The sequence below is a fragment of the Coregonus clupeaformis genome, unplaced genomic scaffold (genome assembly GCF_020615455.1).
Source record: "Coregonus clupeaformis isolate EN_2021a unplaced genomic scaffold, ASM2061545v1 scaf0502, whole genome shotgun sequence".
NCBI classification, from domain to species: domain Eukaryota; kingdom Metazoa; phylum Chordata; class Actinopteri; order Salmoniformes; family Salmonidae; genus Coregonus; species Coregonus clupeaformis.
This window is the reverse complement of record NW_025533957.1, coordinates 23,008-37,672: the sequence shown is the minus strand read 5'-3', so window position 1 is coordinate 37,672 and position 14,665 is coordinate 23,008. Positions and strand designations below refer to the sequence as shown.

At 41.0% G+C, this 14,665-nt stretch overlaps 1 long non-coding RNA gene across 1 annotated transcript; it reads left to right on the top strand.

Moving 5' to 3' along the window:
- Window positions 1-1,517: 1,517 nt before the first annotated feature.
- LOC123484940 lies at window positions 1,518-9,133 on the top strand. The gene is made up of 2 exons (XR_006658792.1): window positions 1,518-1,618; window positions 9,017-9,133. It is a non-coding gene; the product is annotated as an uncharacterized LOC123484940 (long non-coding RNA).
- Window positions 9,134-14,665: the final 5,532 nt, after the last annotated feature.

Sequence of the window (14,665 nt, the reverse complement as noted above, 5' to 3'; positions counted from 1 at the left end):
AGGGAGGTATTGAAAGGGGAGTGCTCAAATTTGACCCCTACCTTTTTGAGAAATTTTTTATTTTTTGTTAAACAAAATCTCTTTCTCTGAGCAATTTCTCTTAGCAATTGTATAAAATCATTTAATTTCCATTTTTTTGGCATACAATATAGCTCAGTATTTGAATTATTTATTTTATACAGTCATTTTTACTCATCTTTATCAAGCGAGTCAATAATTTGGGACCCCACTGTATGGTTCAAAGTTAGAGATATGTTGAAACTGGATCCATCATAATGATTCTACATTTTATAGTATGCCATGGCCTTTACTGGCCAAAGGTTAAACTACTGTTATGTTAATGCTATACTATGGTGTTGTGCCACTAGACTTTGACCAGATATTATTTTATCCAAAGATCAACTGTACCTACAACATAGATACAGAGCCACTTGTCATCAGGAAGGTGGAACGGAAAATATCTGATGATATGATTTGACATGTTCTGGTTGTGAATACAGGCTACAAGGTAAGAATCTTCCAAGGGATTATTGTAAAGTGTGTAGGGAAATTAAATATATGGTGTTATTATAGTATAGAGAATGACAGTAAAACACTCAGATCTATCAGTCCATTTCACCTGGGACAGGTACGTGACAGTTCAATCATACAAATGGCGCTAACTGGGCGTAGGCAAGTCAGATTCAAAACATATTGTTGTTCATATCTCGTATTATAGGATTTGTATATCGTGGTTATTTTACAATTTGTAAAAATGTTAATGTATCATAGTTCTAAATCATCTTTCAGAATATCAGAACATTTGTTGTTTTCTAAATTACAATGAGCTCCTGCTTCCTGTGTAATTTGGTATGAAACCTGAACGTACTTTTCTTAACATTGATATTATGAATTAAATTAAATAATATCATAATTATAGCAGACCTGTTGAACAAAGCAACACACTAGAATGAGTGGAATTATTACAAGAGAAAGTGAGACATTATTATCATTTTTATTTTATTTTATTTTAGTTTTAGATCAGCTTTAATATTTCAGATAGATTGTAACTTCCATCAATCCCCCATTATTATTATTATTACTATTATTATTATTAGTTCCACTACATGGAGAAAAGGTTAACAATATCAGTCATGACATTTACATTTTAGTCATTTAGCAGACGCTCTCTATCCAGAGCGACTTACATGAGCAATTAGGGGTAAGTGCTTGCTTCAAGGGCACATCGACAGATTTTCACCTAGTCGATCGGGGATTAGAAACCAGCGACCTTTCGGTTACTGGCACAACGCTCTTACCCACTAAGCTACCTGCTCACTAAACTACGTGTTGATGTGATTGCATTAAATCACCTGACTGTTTGGACGGTTCTGTTAGTAAATGTTTTATTTCTAAGAGATAATGAATAAAATAGAACAATTGACCTTCAATAATTAGTTGTCACTGTGTTAACCACAACCAAACTGTTGATCTCTGTTTAGGGGTCAGTGCTCTAAAATGAGTCTCTGGGGAGAGAGAGGGGGGCTCTGCCTCTAAAATGAGTCTCTCTGGGGAGAGAGAGAGGGGGGTCCTGCCTCTAAAACAAGTCTCTCTGGGGACATGACACCAAAGCTAAGAGGTGAGATGACAATGTTGTTTAAGAATTTATAAGGAGTTTATTTCTAAAACGTTAAATCCACAATTTTTTCACGTTTGTTATTTTACATCAGAAATGATTGCTTATGGGTACCTTCATGTGTCTGTCAAATATTGTTGTTCTAAGATTTTAATTAATAGATTTTTGCGTATTAATTTTTGTTTTGCAAAACGCTATATAGCTTGAATGAAATGTTTGTATCCTGTATATTTGACTGTGATATGTGGATGTCTCACCAGCACACACACACACACACCCACATCTTTACCATCATACACACACACACACACACACACACACCCACATCTTTACCAGCATACACACACACACACACACACACACACATCTTTACCAGCACACACACACACACACACACACACACACGCACACACACACACACACACATACACACACACACACACACACACACACATCTTTACCATCATACACACACACATCTATAGAAGTTTTGCATGACACAATCATTTATCCTACTCTTAGTTATTGTCTAATATGTTGTCATGCAGAACCTTGTATTTTACTAATTCTGATCGTTGTTACAAGCGAATTTTGACAATACTATCATCAAATCAACACACTCTTCACTCCTGTTTTAAACAAGAAGGGTTCTATCGCTTGCTTAATATATGGAACCAATAAAAAAGTTATATATAGAAACCTTTTATAGGGTTCTTTAATCAGAACTCTAGAGGTTCTTCTTCCTGAACCAAAATGGCTCCATATAGAACCCTGCATGGTGTCATTTGTGAATTATGGCTACTACTATTAAATAGGAATATTTTTTAGCTAAGAATATAATTATAGGAAAATAGGAATGGTTGAAAAAATCCCAATATTCATTAAAAAATTATCCTTAGAAATAGCAGTGCTGGGGGTTTGGAAAGCCATAGTCAGTCAATCAACAATAGAACAATACTCTTATGAAAAATATTGATCTTTAACTTACAGTCTGTGGATACTATCGAATAGAAAGGTTAAAAATGCATGTAAGAAATCACAGCGCAGCTGAAAAAAATATGGCAGGTGGAAATCAAAAGAGGATGTTCTACGGAGATAGGTGGGCGGGGCTGAGAGTAGCAGAGGGGGTGGGATTAAAAAGATCATGATCGGTAATAGTCATTACTGTAAACACTATAGATGTCTGAGTACTATCTATTCAAAATGTAATGTGTATAATTAATTATTATTATTATATATATAAAAAAGTAATTACTGTGTATGAAAGTATTGTATGGGGGGGTGGAATTTATCTTCGTTATATTCAAACACACTGGTGGCCAGGAGGCATCTCTTTGTTCGAACGATGGCCCAACTCTGGCTGACTTCTTACAATACAATACATTACAATACAGTACAACTTTGTCCATTAGTTCCAGCAAACAACAAAAAATGTATTTTTTCTGCTCCGTTCATAACCCCCCAAACAGCAGACCTCACACATACAGTTGAGACCAGCACAGGTTCAAGCTGCAGTGCAGCGCCCCTGGATGGAGAGCATGTTGTGGGGTTAAGGGCCTTGCTCAAGGGCCCAACAAAAGGTGATTGTTTTGAGGACGTGGACCCAGCAGCCCTCCAGGGGTCAGATCAATTCCGTCCGTTCTTTCCAGCGCCCGCCCGGGATTCAAACTGGACACTTTTTCGTGCACAGGTCCAACGCGCTGCCACAGCCCAACTAATTTGCCGCTGGGCAGAAACCTGATTTAATTTTCAGAAATAACCATGAGTTAATCCCCTTGCAAATGAAGACAAAATGTTATGCAGACATCATTATTATGATAACATACATTCAGTTGTCATCAGCAGCAGCCACAAGAGAGAGACCTCTGATAGTTCTGGGTAACTGCCAGACTGAGCAAAACATAGATAGTGTGTATAAAAGTCATGTAATGATTAACTAGGCTATTGAATTACCAAGACTTACTATTATACATCATTATTATACAGAAATCATTGTCCAAAAGCTGAAGAGAAACTGCTTTGCATGTAGGTCTATATTATTTATGGATTAATCATAAGAAATATAGAAACATTATTTTTAACTACTCCAAAGCAATTACATGTGGCGCAGGAACCACTGACTCACTGCATTATTATATAGTATTATCAAGACACCTGCTGTTAACTCTTAACTGGTTAGGACAGCTCATGAGGTGTCCTAAATATCTGCCGAATTAGGGGGACTAGAGGCTTCATGCATAGCTTTAATTTATACCCATAGGTGTAAAATGTCTTTATTCTCAGCACTTATACGACCAATGTTACTACTCTGAGACACTTTGTGGATACTGGGCCAGATCTCAAAATATTGTTATAAAAAACTTTGAATGTTTCTTTACATATAAAAAATAAATAAATGAATATTACTAATGTAAGCCAGTGCAAAGACTGGGTTATGTATGCACCCACTAACTGTAAGTCGCTCTGGATAAGAGTGTCTGCTAAGTGATTAAAATGTAAATGTATTGTGTTGTCACTGTCATGTGTTCTGGAACTGTCCACGTCCACGTACGGTTTGGCGCCTAAGCATATTGTCCAGTTACGCACAAAGTTTATTTTCAATTTTCTTTTTGGTGAGGGAAATGAGTGTAGCCAGATCCTTCACTCGCTATCCTGTTTCATCTTGTGGTTCACCGGATTCGTCCATCATCCCCGAGGCACAGACGAATGACCTGCTAGCTAGCTGAGCTTAGTCGGTACAGCTAGCTGCTACGCGCTACTCTTTACCAGCAGCACCTAGTTAGCCAGCTACCACCACTCATCACACAAGTTGCCTGTATTTCTTGTGGACCGATGGAGCTCCCGGGTTGTTTCTTCCACCTGTTAAATACCGTGGAGGGCTTCTCCTCTCTGACGGATGGTCCCTGGCTACCTACCATCCCTCTGTCCGGTTCTCCTCTTCACTAGATGGACGGTGACTTTAGTGTTTAATCCCTCTGTGTCCAAGGACTGAACTTTTGAATATTATTTTTGGGGCGCCTCAAGTGACATTTTTACGTTTATTTCTGATAAAATTAGTTCATTGCATCCGCCATGTGAGCCCAGTTCTCAATATTACTTTCTGTCCCTGGTTAAAGTGGCATACAGGTTATTTTTAGGTATTTTTCACCCTACCAGCAGCTCCTATTAGTTCTATTGAGCTCCGTGATACCGACTCGCCTTCAGAACGTTCTATTTAGCCCATTGTTCTGCGCTCCACAATGCCAGCTTCACTATTGTTATCAATGAGACCTGCCTGCGTTAACCCTGTAGGTTTACCCCAGGTAACTTTATTACTTACCGGTTACGGCTACTTGGTGAGCGTTAACCCTGTAGGTTTACCTCAGGTAACTTATTATTAACAAGGTTACGGCACTTGGTGAGCGTTAACCGTAGGTTTACCTCAGGTAACTTATTACTAAGGTTACTGCTACTTGGTGAGCGGTTAACCCTGTAGGGTTACTCAGGTAACTTATTATTAACAAGGTTAGGGGCTACCGCGTGAGCGTTAACCCTGTAGGTTTACCTCAAGTAACTTACTATTAACAAGGTTACATTACTTGGTGAGCGACAACCCTGTAGGTTTACCTCAAGTAACCTATTTAACAAGGTTACGCTACTTGGTGAGCATTAACCCTGTAGGTTTACCTCAGGTAACTTATTATTAACAAGGTTACGGCTACTTGGTGAGCGTCAACCCTGTAGGTTTACCTCAGGTAACTTATTATAACAAGGTTACGGCTACTTGGTGAGCGTTAACCCTGTAGGTTTACCTCAGGTAACTGATTATTAACAAGGCACTACTACTTGGTGAGCGCTAACCCTGTAGGTTTACCTCAGGTAACTGATTATTAACAAGGTTACGGCTACTTGGTGAGCGACGCACTCCTGTTCACCTAGTACATGTTGTGGTCACCAACAGTGAGGTGGAGATATAGTTTAAGAGGCGATAGCTGATGATAGCCATCAAACATTAAACATTTTCTGGTCATGGTTAAACATATTTGTTTTAAGAGAAAAAGTGTACAATCTAAACAAAACGCATGTCCTATCGTCTTTTTTCAAGATGTGCTGATTTAAACAGCCAGAATACATTTTTTAATTAAGAAATAACCATTTTTTGACGACTTGTTGTTTCTAAATGGCTGCTGGGTAATTTGATATGCATCGAAATCTTCGTTCGTAGGCATCAAATTGAGCGAATGATGCGCAGGTTCACTGAGTTGCAAACCAAATGGGTATAATGGGGTGATTGTTGTCTCAATCGGGTGGTCTAGCTAATGGATTTGTAGATCTGACGAGTTGCAATCTCAGATTACGAGCCTAGCAAGTGTCATGAAGTGTCAGGTCTCCCGAGTGGTGCAGTGGTCTAGAGATCCTGGTTCGAATCCAGGCTCTGTCGTAGCCGGCCACGACAGGAGACCCATGGGGTCGGCAGGGATGTAGCTCAGTTGGTAGAGGCATGGCGTTTGCAACGCCAGGGTTGTGTGTTTGCTTCCCACTGGGGGCCCAGTATGGAAAAAAATAAATTAATAATGTATGCACTCACTAACTGTAAGTCGCTCTGGGTAAGAGCGTCTGCTAAATGACTAAAATGTAAATGTGTTGAATGAGTTATTTAGTACCCACTACGGCCACAAGGAGGAGCAAGAGTGCCATAAACCCATACTGTTTTTTTGCCATATAAACCCTAAACCTAACAATCAATCAAATGTATTTATAAAGCCCTTTTACACCAGCAGATGTCACAAAGTGCTATACAGAAACTCTTACCCTACTTATAACCTATTTTAGCCGTAACCCTAACCCCCTAATTCTAGGGTAGGTAGCCTAGAACACTTTTAGAAACTATTAGTAATAATATGATCTTGGTAAATACAATTATATTATTAAATAGCGTTTTGATTATTTTGTTGTTGTTTATTATATGTATAATTGCAAAACAGAACACTTGATAAATAAGACACATTTGTTTTATTTTTCAAATGTGGTTTGAATTGGGTGACCTAGTAACCTCTGTGTGAAAGCCCAGCAATTCCAGCGTGGGGCAGGTTTGAGACTGATCTAATACACTTTATTTCTCAGCTGCCTCACCAACGTCTGTAAGTGAATTACTAACTTTTAATTGCTAAATATTTCCAACAGATTGCAGCATAAGACCACGAAGCATCAGTTATAGGCTACAAGCAGCAATATGATTGACATAAAATAGCATGCAACCAAATACTATATGTCCCATGATTTTCTAAAATGGTCACTCATTACTTTAGTTAGCTATATATCTCGTATTAGGCCTGTGATGCTTTTGGAAGAGCAATTAAATAGTGACTATAGCAGGTGTTGAACCCCTGGTAAATAATCACTAGTCAGATGCTCCAACCTCAACCCTAGTATACATGCATTTTTAAATATCTAATATTACGATTAAACAACCTCGGAATAGATAAGACAAGAGTGCATCTTCCAGCCCACCAATAAATTACATCATGCAACCCTCCCGGTACCTCAACATGCCCCTCGCTTGTGCTAGAAGGCAGAGTGCTCGCTGCTGGTTGATGAATCTGACAATGAATGTACTAGGAAAATACGTTTTTCTCGACCAGAGGTGACTAAATTAATGTTCAGGCTTATTGATAATTGTTATAGTAATCAAGTATAATTTCAAAACATGAGCATAAAAACAGCTAATAATAAACATTAATCATCGTTATATTATTTCACAGTAATCTGTTAAATGCTTTTTCAGTCGTTCCTCTTGCGTTAGCAGTGTGGAAAGGGACAGTAAAAAGCGTGTGCAGGAGTTTTCCTGTGAGGGGGAGTGATGGTGTATCCAGGAGAAAACTAAACTAACCTTCTGAAATGTCATTCGTGGTCTTATGCTGCCATCTATTGGAATTATTTAGCAACTGCAGTAGTACTGAATAAAGTATATCCTTACTAAAGTAGTAATTAATTAATTAGTTAATTTTACCACTTACAACCATAAAATAACAATTTATAGCATAACAAACAATGAAACTGACATAAACCAAAAACATCATACATTTAGTTAACTATATATATATACTATTTATTTAGATGGGTGACATTATCTGCCAAAAGTAATACCACTGTAGATAAAGAAGAGCTCTCCAGTAGGTGAACCGAAATTTTCAAAGACCATTTTCTCAAAATTGAGGTTACAAGTTTATCATCTTTCAAAGCAGAATTACTTTCCCATTGTTCCTCAACTGTAGTGTATGATATACCTTTTTCTAGCTGAGTCTCTACTTTTATCCAATGTAAAAAAAACACAATTTCAAATTTTGCTACATAAGACCGAATCGAGCCGGTCGGCCACATTTGACTGTATAAAACCTAGCAGTACTACTTATTTCTCTGAGAGTGAGGCAGATATATATTATTACTGTGTAAAACCTAGCAGTACTACTTATTTCTCTGAGAGTGAGGCAGATATATTATTACTGTGTAAAACCTAGCAGTACTACTTATTTCTCTGAGAGTGAGACAGATATATATATTATTACTGTGTAAAACCTAGCAGTACTACTTATTTCTCTGAGAGTGAGGCAGATATATATTATTACTGTGTAAAACCTAGCAGTACTACTTATTTCTCTGAGAGTGAGGCAGATATATTATTACTGTGTAAAACCTAGCAGTACTACTTATTTCTCTGAGAGTGAGGCAGATATATTATTACTGTGTAAACCCTAGCAGTACTACTTATTTCTCTGAGAGTGAGGCAGATATATTTTATTACTGTGTAAAACCTAGCAGTACTACTTATTTCTCTGAGAGTGAGACAGATATATATTATTACTGTGTAAAACCTAGCAGTACTACTTATTTCTCTGAGAGTGAGACAGATATATATTATTACTGTGTAAAACCTAACAGTACTACCTATTTCTCTGAGAGTGAGGCAGATATATTATTACTGTGTAAAACCTAGCAGTACTACTTATTTCTCTGAGAGTGAGGCAGATATATTATTACTGTGTAAAACCTAGCAGTACTACTTATTTCTCTGAGAGTGAGACAGATATATATTATTACTGTGTAAAACCTAGCAGTACTACTTATTTCTCTGTGAGTGAGGCAGATGTATAGAAAATTGCACAAAACATTTGTATCTTTGAAATGAAACCATCAAGTGATAGATTTTAAACAAATACATGTCTGTCATTGAACAATCCCATGCCATGATTAGCTACTGAAAAAACACCAATCTCTTTCATCATTTCTTTAAACAATAAAAGCTAATTTACGAACATTACTGAAAATGGATATATAGCGTTTTGGAATGAAACTCTTCTTATGATTCCCCATCTGAGCTCAGAGTAGATGAGAGATGTAATGTTTGTCTCTGTTGTGTTGAAGCCCAATCAAGCAGGAGAGACCAGCCTCCCCTGTACCCAGCTGTGTGTCCATGAAGAGTGACCAGTCTATGGATCAACCTATAGGGTTTAGAGAGGGAGACTTTTCTACTGAACAAAGTGTTAGAAATTGCGTAATTCAAATCTGGTAATGAAATAAGAATCAAGAGATCTTCAATCCAAGCTAAATTTATTATATGCAAAATGTATGTATGATAAGTATGTTGGTTCGTATACGGGCTCACTGAAAAACTCGCAGGGCAGACAGAGAACTAAATTCATTATTACATGTTCTTCCTCAAATACTCTGACAGAGAGAGATTCCCACCTCTCTGCTGGCCAATCAGAGTAGAGACTTGAGCGTGGTTTAGACTTACTCAGCCAATCCGTTGGCCACAGGCTAGTCCCCGCCTCTTAGCGCATCCCTGTTTCCAGGCATACATTTATCATAACAACCTGTCATAGTGAGAAGAGCCAGCTCCCTAGACACCATTCCTACGTCCAAGGATGGTTCACAGATCACAAAAAAAAACCAGTATAGTCTAGTATTTGGAGACACAAATCTTATCTAATTTTACCCCTAAAACAGCTCTTTCACATCAATCACAGCCTGCCAGGTGACACAACCTACATTAGCCCAGTCTAGAATACATTCTTTCTAAGTTAGTCATCCCATCATTTATGAGAATAATACATCTCTCACAAAAAGGTAAGAAGAACTCAAGGGTCATGGTCAGTGAGTTAAACAACACTGTCTCTAGTCATTTCTCCTCTCCCATTTTCCCATTTATTTTTGTTGTTTTCATAATCCATAGGCTAATACTTTTTTCCATTTTCACAGTCCTGAAACAATATTAAACAAACACAACATTCCCTCCCTGTGTGTGTGTGTGTGTGTGTGTGTGTGTGTGTGTGTGTGTGTGTGTGTGTGTGTGTGTGTGTGTGTGTGTGTGTGTGTACTCCTGGATGAGGAGATGTAATCTGATGTTTTGTCCACAGAAACCAACAGGAGAGATCAGAGTCAGAGATTCTCAGTGGTCAGTCTTCCCAGAGTCATCAAACAGACCTGGCCTCCATATTCAGTGTATGTGGTCCTGTCATGTACATTTGTTTTTGTTTACCTCAAGTAAAGTTGATCTGTCAATCATTCATTAATATGTTAATGAGAAAGCATTTAGTCTCTTGCTTAACTTATTTACTTGATTTATTTCAGTTGCTTGAAGAGAATATTATGACGTTTGTGAAGAACGAGCTGAAGATGTTCAAGAGGATTCTTAGTCCAGAACTCCCAGAAGGCTTTGAGAGTCAGAAGCAGGATAAGGAAGTGGTGGATGCTGAAGATGAGAAGCAGGAGAGCAGTGCCAGAGAGGGGGCTCTGAAGATCACACTGCACGTCCTGAGGAAAATGAACCAGAAGGAGCTTGCTGACACACTGGAGAAAAGTAAGAGCTGTCTGCCTCATGTTGAATGCTGTTTTAGAACAAACATTTAAAAGCTGTAGCTAAAGTACAGCTAAAGTAGCTGTGTAACTAAATGATATTGTAGCAGGCCTTAACACAACACCTAGTGACCTCATCAAGTAGCAGCAGGGATGTGTTGGAGAGAGAGAGAGAGAGAGAGAGAGAGAGAGAGAGAGAGAGAGAGAGAGAGAGAGAGAGAGAGAGAGAACATTAATGATACCATCAATAATGATATAAATCAGTCACACCAGTGTGTAATGCATTATGAAAACATTTACAGATTTATACAGACAAGAGAATAAATGATTATAATTTAAACTTTATAAGACAGTCTTACAATACTGTAGGCATTAAAACAGATGTAATATTAATATCCTCTGTGTTATTTCTAGATTCAGATGAGCTTGCATGTGATTTGTCAACGTGAACTCAAATCTAATCTAAAGAAAAAGTTTCAATGTGTATTTGAGGGGATCGCTAAACAAGGAAACCAAACACTTCTCAATAAGATCTACACAGAGCTCTACATCACAGAGGGTGGAACAGGAGAGGTCAATAATGAACATGAGCTGAGACAGATTGAGACAACAACCAGGGAAACAATCAAGACCAGAGACTGCAGTCAAATGTAACGACATCTTCAGACCCTTAACTGGACAAGACAAACTTATCAGAACTGTGCTGACAAAGGGAGTCGCTGGCATTGGAAAAACAGTCTCTGTGCAGAAGTTCATTCTGGACTGGGCTGAAGGAAAAGCAAATCAGGATGTCCAATTTGTATTTTCATTCCCTTTTCGGGAGCTGAATTTGATGAACGGGGTTGAACACACTTTGATTAAACTTCTAATCACTTCTCAATGGAAACCAAAGAATCAAGAATCTCCAACTACAACAAGTACAAAGTTCTGTTCCATCTTTGATGGTCTGGATGAGTGCCGACTGCCCCTAGACTTGAAGAACAAGATTTGTTCGTGACATCACAGAGTCAACCTCAGTGGATGTTCTGCTGACAAATCTCATCAAGGGAAATCTGTTTCCTCTGCTCTCCTCTGGATAACTACCCGACCTGCAGCAGCCAATCAGATCCCTTCAGGTGTGTTGACCAGGTGACAGAGGTACGAGGGGTTCAATTACCCACAGAAGGAGGGAGTACTTCAGGAAGAGATTCAGTGATCAGGACCTGGCCAGCAGAATCATCTCACACATGACATCAAGGAGCCTCCACATAATGTGCCACATTCCAGTCTTCTGTTGGATTTCTGCAACAGTCCTTCAGCACATGTTGAGTACAGACAAGACAGAAGAGATGCCAAAGACTCTGACTGAGATGTACACACACCTTGCGTTTCATACCAAACAGAAGAATGAAAAGTATCTTGGGAAAGAAGAGACAGGTCCACACTGGAATAAAGATAGCATTCTGTCACTGGGAAAACTGGCTTTTCAACAGCTTGTGAATGGCAATCTGATTTTCTATGAAGAAGATCTGAAAGAGGCTGGCATTGATGTCAATGAAGCCTCTCTAGTGTACTCAGGATTGTGCACACAGCTCTTTAAAGAGGAATGTGTGATGTACCAGGAAAAGGTGTACTGCTTCGTGCATCTGAGCATTCAGGAGTTTCTGGCTGCTGTATATGTGTTCCTCTCATTCATCAACAACAATGAGAATCTAATGGCCGAACCGCAAGTTACTGAAGTTACTGTCTACAAGAGTGCTGTGGATAAAGCCTTTACAATGTGAGACGGGAAACCTGGACCTTTTCCTCCGCTTCCTTCTGGGCCTCTCACTGAGTCCAATTCAGAAGCACTTACGAGGTCTACTGACAAAGACAAGAAGCAGCTCACAGAGCCAAGAAGAAACAGTCAAGTACATCAAGGAGAAGATCAGGGGAGAATCCCTCTCTCCAGAGAGGTGCATCAATCTGTTCCACTGTCTGAATGAACTGAATGACCATTCTCTAGTGGAGGAGATCCAAAGCTACCTGAGATCAGGAAGTCTCTCAGAAGTCAAACTGTCACCTGCACAGTGGTCAGCTCTGGTCTTTGTATTGCTGACTGAAAAGGAGCTGGATGTGTTTGACCCGAAGAAATACTCCAGATCAGAGGAAGGTCTTCTGAGGCTGCTGCCAGTGGTCAAAGCCTCCAGAGCTGCTCTGTGAGTACATAAAATGACATTTAAGTACTAATCATCAGGAATAAATATTCAGTTTAGAGAAATATATGTATTATCATATGAATATAATGTATAATATTAAATTGAAAAACGTACTGAATCAGTGCATTGGTGTTCACATTAGTATAACAATATGACCATGCAATTCTAGGAGACAGAAGATTAATATATACAGTGGGGGAAAAAGTATTTAGTCAGCCACCAATTGTTTTACAGCCAACCACTGAACGTTATCCTGCTCCCAAATATATATACTGTAGCTATAGCCAACCACTGAACGTTATCCTGCTCCCAAATATATATATTGTAGCTATAGCCAACCACTGAACGTTATCCTTCTCCCAAATATATATACTGTAGCTATAGCCAACCACTGAACCTTATCCTGCTCCCAAATATATATATATACTGTAGCTATAGCCAAACACTGAGCGTTATCCTGCTCCCAAATATATATATATATATATATATATATACTGTAGCTATAGCCAACCACTGAACGTTATCCTTCTCCCAAATATATATACTGTAGCTATAGCCAACCACTGAACGCTATCCTGCTCCCAAATATATATACTGTAGCTATTGTCACGAACGTCTCAAAAAGGAGTAGACCAACGCAGCGTGTTGAGCGAACATGATTGACTTTAATTATATAACGCACAAAACCAAAACAATAGACGATTCGTGAAGTCCACAGTAACACTGACTGAACACGGAACAAAAACCCACAACACCCAAGTGAAAACATACAGTTTAAATATGGCTCCCAATCAGAGACAACCAGCCAACAGCTGACACTCGTTGCCTCGATTGGGAGCCACCTTCTAGCCAACATAGACATAGAACACATAGAATGAACACATCCTGGCTCAACATATAGAGTCCCAGAGCCAGGGTGTGACAGTACCCCTAAGGCAGCGGACTCGACCAGCACCTCAACAAACCCCCAAACAGGGGGAGGGCTGGGTGGGCATTCTCCTCGGCGGCTGGCTGCCCGGGCTTGCTCCACCACCTCCCAACAAACCCCCCATAGCGCCCCTGGTCCGGTCTGGCCCCGCTGTCTGGAGCTGGACTGGACGTGGCAGGAGCGGTAGGCTTCAGCTCCTTAGTGAGCAGTTGAGCGGTACCTGAATTGGCACCGATGACTCAGGCACGGGTTGTGCCGACTGACGACTCGCTCCCGTGGCTTGGTGCGCTAGCAGGAACGAGCTGGACCAGGCTGACGACGCGCACCCCTGGCTTGGCGCGTGAGGCAGGAACGGACCGGACCTGGCTGACGATGCGCCCCTGACTTGGTGCGTGGAGCAGCGACGGGCCGACCTGGCTGACTCACTTGCACCCCGGGCTTGGTGCGAGTAGCAGGAACGGGCTGAACCAGGCTGACGCACTGCACCCCTGTCTTGGTGCGAGTGGCAGGAACGGGCTGGACCAGGGACTGGGACGACTCGCACCCCTCTGGCTTGGTGCGAGTGGCAGGAACAGGCTGGGCCGGGCTGGCGATTCGCACCACTAGGTTTGGTGCGAGTGGCAGGAACAGGCCGAGCCGGGCGGTGGCGACCTGCACCGTAGGTTTGGTGCGCAGTGGCAGGAACAGGCCGGGCCGGGCTGGCCACCCGCACCGTAGGTTTGGTGCGAGTGGCAGGAACAGGCCGGGCGGCTGGCAACTCGCACCGTAGGTTTGGTGCGAGTGGCAGGAACAGGCCGGGCTGGCTGGCGACGCACACCGAGGCTTTGTGCGTGGAGCAGGGACAGGCCGGGCTGGACTGGCGATGCACCCCCGTAGGCTTGGTGCGTGGAGCAGGAACAGGCCGGGCTGGGCTGGGCTGGCGACGCACCCCGTAGCCTTGAGTGCGTGAGCAGGGACAGGCCGAGCTGGGCTGGCGACGACATCGTAGGCTTTGTGCGTGGAGCAGGGACAGGCCGGGCTGGGCTGGCGACGCACCCCGTAGGCTTGGTGCGTGAGCAGGAACAGGCCGAGGCTGGCGACGCACCCCGTAGGCTTGGTGCGTGGAGCAGG